Source organism: Triticum aestivum, chromosome 6D (genome assembly GCF_018294505.1).
Source record: "Triticum aestivum cultivar Chinese Spring chromosome 6D, IWGSC CS RefSeq v2.1, whole genome shotgun sequence".
Lineage (NCBI taxonomy): Eukaryota > Viridiplantae > Streptophyta > Magnoliopsida > Poales > Poaceae > Triticum > Triticum aestivum.
This window is the reverse complement of record NC_057811.1, coordinates 156,568,862-156,575,021: the sequence shown is the minus strand read 5'-3', so window position 1 is coordinate 156,575,021 and position 6,160 is coordinate 156,568,862.

Genomic DNA, 6,160 nt, shown 5'->3' with positions numbered 1-6,160 from the left:
GTCAAAATCCAGAACATGAAGCCTGTCTGCCTATAGCTAGCCCCTACAAAATAGCTGGAGAAAGACAGATCTGTCAGTGGGAAATCAGTGTAATTTCCAGCCATATCAATCCTCACTTTGAAACTTTCGACAGAGATCGGTCAAGGAGCTACAACTGTTTGTCAGGCTCGAGAGCCAGCAGCACAAACAGCATGGTACCGCCAACATCAAGACCAATGATGACAACATCAGAGATTTATTATCTTATATAAGAGGAACATGCTTTCTTGTAGGTTTGGCCCAAATTTTGAATTGCTAAATATCTGAATGAGGACGATGATGTAGATAGCTTGAAATTCATCCTAGTTGGCCGAACAGGGTCACTGGAGTAAATTTGGGACTGCCATGTTCCCCGCAGATACCATGGATACTTGGTGAAGCCATGCACGTGACCTAATTGCTCCTACAAAATTCACATATTAGCATTCGTTAGGACTGACGACAGATTACCCAAACATCTATATCACACGTACCTTCAACAATCCATGTTTCACCGCTTTAGCAGCCAACCCCATCTCCTACCACACCGGCCGCTGCAGGTCAGAACCAAAGTAGCCTCCTCCTTTGCCACCGTTCTGAGCAGCACCACCGCCAGAATCCTCTATGCTTGCCCCCTCCCTCGCTCCTCTATCCGTCTTCCACATCCGGTGCACGGGACGGAACAGGAGGCGACCCCTCCTCCAAATCTAGATCACGAGGGTCATCAGGTGAGGAGCGGCTGCGGCTCTTGGGCGTATCGAGCGCTAGGGCTGGTGGGGCATGTCGTTGTCGCAAGCACGCGGAGGGTCGTGAGTCTGCCTAGGGCATCAAAGGATGGCTCTCCGCCACCGCCGCCGAAGGAAGATGCGATCTTCCTCCACTACGAACCCGAGACAGGGGCGAGACGGGACGACCCGTGGGCCTCGTTTTTATTTGTCGGTGGGATGTTGAACCCTTTTTTCTAGAAAAAAAGTCTATTTTACTACCCTGAATAAACTTGGTGGTTCACATAACCCCCTGATGTTTTTTTCGGTTCCCTTACCCCCCTCAACTATCCCATACCGGTCAAATAAGATCCTTGACTGGTTTACCTCGGTAGGCTGCTGACTTGGACATGGTCAAAGGCGGTATTTGACTTGCTGGTGGGTCCCTCTAAGCTAGACAACCTCACTGACTACTGGGCCCGATCAACGCTGACTATGCCAAGTCAAACTTGACACATGGGGCCCACATCTCAGTTGCGCATAGACAAACATGGGATTAATTTAGCCATTTCTGCATCATTAACAGAGGGGACCTACATGTCAGTGTTTCAGACTAAACTTAATCATCCTAAACTAATGATGCCACGTCGGTACGGCTAGGGATAACCGCCAGCGACCTCAAATCACGGCGGTGTCCCACCAGAGGCCGCGATAGCGGCGTTGGAGATTACCAGGGTGTAGCCCGCGCTCGCGCGCGTCCATGGTTGGTCGCGGGAGGCTCTAAGGTGGCCGGAAGCAGGCAAGCGGCGGATCTGAGCGGCGGCAGAGCCATGGCTCCGACGACATCGGCGTTACAGCCAGAACCCGAGAAAACTAGGCTGGTGTATGGAATCTATGGACCAAGGGGAGCACGGCAGGCAACTGAACGACACAAGGGGAGCTCGGAACGAGGAGCACGTCAGCCATGGCGGACGGCGGCGCTCAACTCGTGTGGACGATGGCTACAACATGAGTTCGAGCTCTAGAGGAGATGGGAAACTGGGAGAGGCTCGGCGCGAGTCTAATGGGGGCGAAGGCTAGGCCGGGGATCGTCCGTGCGCGGCAAATCGGTCGCCGGCGTCCGACAGCCGCAGTTGGAGAAGACAGCTCGATTGGCTCGGCGCCGGGCTTTGGGGCTCGAATCCTTTGGTACAGAGGACCGGCGTGAGATGTTGGAGGCTTGGGACATGGTGGTTTGGTGAGGGGTGGCTGGTGGCTACGTTACGGCGGGTGCCGCTCTATGTTGTTCGTTGCGGTGCTCGAATCCGAGAGATAGGGGAAGAATGAGTTGCGAGAGAGGGCAAACAAGGGAGAAGGGCGAGCGTGGCGGTCGTGGGCAGAGGAGGGAGAGTGTGGCAGTGGATGGCAGAGGAGGGAGAAGGCAGAGCATGGCGGTGGCGGTGGCGAGCACATATGCCGTGTGCTTGAGGAAGACGATAGCCCAGAGCGCTACGACATGGCCCACTAGTCAACAAACCACTTTGACCTCGGCCATGTCAGCAAAACCACCTGTGCAAACCATCAATGATGATTTTTTATACTGTATTGATAAGATTGGGGGGTTAAGTGAACAAAAAAAAGTTCAGGGGTTATGCGAACAACCCATTTTCTTCAGGGGAGTAAAATGGACTTTTTTCTTTTTTCTATATCTGGCAAACATATTTGTCAAATCTATACCGATGGCAACATTAGTACCACCTCGCTTATATGTTTTAAATTCAAACTGAAAGCATAAATTCACAGGAAGAAAGCGTATTCTGACGGTGAACCCGACAAAGTCAATCCGTGTTTTATTATTAGGGAAATATATAAAGGAACTACAGCTCCCTGCAAGACATATATTTCCATAATTTGATATCAATGCTATATCAAGAATATTGTACTGGGGCTTACATATTTTGACCTTTTTTGTGTGGCGTGATCATTATCTTTCGAATTCTTGTCACGCTCGTGTTGAAATCCTCGCTCCGCCTTTTACCAAAATCCTTTACAAGGTAAAATCTCTATATGTGTGTTCATAACAACAACAACAACAACAACAACAACAACAACAACAAAGCCTTTAGTCCCAAACAAGTTGGGGTAGGCTAGAGGTGAAACCCATAAGATCTCGCGACAGACTCATGGTTCGGCCACATGAATAGCAAGCTTTCACGGATCCTTGTCCACAGCTAGTTCTTTGGTGTTACTCCAATCCTTCAGATCTCTCTATACGGACTTCTCCCATGTCAAATTCGGCCTACCCCGACCTCTCTTGACATTCTCCGCATGCTTTAGCCGTCCCTATGCACTTGAGCTTCTGGAGGCCTGCGCTGAATATGCCCAAACCATCTCAGACGATGTTGAACAAGCTTCTCTTCAATTGGTGCTACCCCAACTCTATCTCGTACATCATCATTCCGGACTCGATCCTTCTTCGTGTGGCCACACATCCATCTCAACATACGCCTCTCCTCCACACCTAACTATTGAACATGTCGCGTCGCCTTTTAGTCGGCCAACACTCAGCGCCATACAACATTGCGGGTCGAACCGCCGTCCTGTAGAACTTGCCTTTTAGCTTTTGGGGCACTCTCTTGTCACGGAGAATGCCAGAAGCTTGGCGCAACTTCATCCATTCGGCCTTGATTCGATCGTTCACATCTTCATCAATACCCCTATCCTTCTACAACATTGACCCCAGATATCGAAAGGTATCCTTCTGAGGCACCACATGCCCATCAATGCTAACCTCCTCCTCCTCCTCGCGCCTAGTAGTACTGAAACCGCACATCATGTACTCGGTTTTAGTTCTACTAAGACCAAACCCTTTCGATTCCAAGGTTTGTATCCATAACTCTAACTTTCTATTTACCCCCGTCCGACTATCGTCAACAAGCACCACATCATCCGCAAAGAGCATACATGATGGGATATCTCCTTGTATATCCCTTGTGACCTCATCCATCACCAAAGCAAAAAGATAAGGGCTCAAAGCTGACCCCTGATGCAGTCCTATCTTAATCGGGAAGTCAGCAGTGCCGACATCACTTGTTCGAACACTTGTCACAACATTATCGTACATGTCCTTGATGAGGGTAATATACTTTGCCGGGACTTTGTGTTTCTCCAAAGCCCACCACATGACATTCCGTGGTATCTTATCATTGGCCTTCTCCAAGTCAATGAACACCATATGCAAGTCCTTCTTTTGCTCCATGTATCTCTCAATAAGTTGTCGTACCAAGAAAATGGCTTCCATGGTCGACCTCCCAGGCATGAAACCAAACTTATTTTTGGTCATGCTTGTCATTCTACATAGGCGGTGCTCAATGAATCTCTCCCATAGCTTCATTGTATGGCTCGTCAACTTATATCCACGATAATTAGTATAACTCTGAACATCCCCATTGTTCTTGAAGATTGGTACTCCCTCCATTTACTTATACAAGGCCACTATGGAATATACACTTTGCATCTATATAAGGCCGTCAACAGTTAACGAGGAAAGAATTAATGATATGTCCTCATACTAGCAACATGTTTACTACTTGCATGCTTGTAGTCATAATGGCACTAGCTACTTACTCCACTTAGTTTCCTTGCATGCATATTGCGTATTAATGATCCCAGTAAACGAAAAGAAAAGCAAGCTTGCAAAGTATGCATTAAATTTTACCTTGATACCTGTATTCTGAGGTTGTGGTCTTGTATATAAAAATGGAGGGAGTACTAATATACCCCGTCTCCATTCTTCTGGCATCTTGTTTGCCCGAAAAATGAGGTTGAAAAACTTGGTTAGCCATACTATCGCTATGTCCCTGAGGCCTTTCCACACCTCAATGGGATACGATAAGGGCCTCCTTTCATCCTTTTTAAAGCCTCCTTGACCTCAAACTCCTAGTTTCGCCGCACAAAAGGCATGCTGGTCTCATCAAAGGAGTCATCCAGTTCAATGATAGAACTCTCATTCTCCCCATTGAACAGCTTGTCGAAGTACTCTCATCATCTATGCTTAATCTCCTCGTCCTTCACCAGGAGTTGGTCTGCTCCGTCCTTGATGCATTTGACTTGGCCAACATCCCTCGTCTTCCTCTCGTGGATCTTGGCCATCTTATAGATGTCTCTTTCGCCTTCCCTCGTGCCTAGCCGTTGGTAGAGGTCCTCATATGCCCGACCCCTTGCTTCACTAATAGCTCGCTTTGCGGCCTTCTTCGCCATCTTGTACTTCTCTATGTTGTTTGTACTCCTATCTAGGTATAGGCGTCTGAAACAATATTTCTTCTCCTTAATCGCCTTCTGGACATCATCATTCCACCACCAGGTATCCTTAGCTTTGCTTCTCATTCCCTAGACACTCCAAACTCCTGTGAGGCCACCTTACGATGCAAGTCGCCATCTCCATCCACACATTGTCCGCATCCCCTCCTTCCTCCCAAGGGCCCTCCTTAATGACCCTCTTCTTGAACGCCTTAGCTACCTCCCCCTTGAGTTTCACCACTTTGTTCTAGTGACTTTGGCATGCTTATCCCGCTAGATACAGATCCAAAAGCGGAAGTCAGCAACCACCAGCTTATGTTGAGGGACAACACTCTCTTCAGGTATCACCTTACAATCTAGGCACGCACGCCTATCTTCTCTTCTCGAGAGAATAAAATCAATCTGGCTAGAGTGTTGGCCACTACTAAAAGTCACCAGATGTGATTCTCTCTTTTTAAAGAGGGTGTTAGCTACAATCATTTCGTAGGCTAGAGCAAAGCTTAAGACACCTTCTCCTTCTTGATTCCTGATGCCATAGCCAAAGCCCCCATGCACCCCTTCAAAACATGTGTTAGATGTGCCCACGTGGCCATTGAGGTCTCCTCCTACAAAGAGCTTCTCGCCAATTGGTACACTCCTAACCATGTCCTCCAAGCCTTCCCATAACTCCCTCTTGGTGTTCTCATCGTGGCCGACTTGTGGGGCATATGCGCTGATAACATTGAGAACTAAGTCCCCAACTACAACTTGACCAGGATAATCCGGTCCCCACGTATCTTGACATCTACCACTCCATACTTGAGGCTCTTGTTGATAAAGATGCCTACGCCATTTCTGTTTGCAGCCGTCCCCGTGTACCACAGCTTGAAGCCGGTATCCTCCACCTCCTTCGCCTTCTGACTGTTGGGGAACGCAGTAATTTCAAAATTTTCCTATGCACACGCAAGATCCATCTAGGTGATGCATAGCAACGAGAGGGGAGAGTGTTGTCCACACACCCTCGTAGACCGAAAGCGGAAGCGTTATGACAACGCGGTTGATGTAGTCGTACGTCTTCACGATACGACCGATCCTAGCGCCGAAAGTACGTCACCTCCGCGATCTGCACACGTTCAACTCGGTGACGTTCCACGAACTCTAGATCCAGCTGAGTGTCGAGG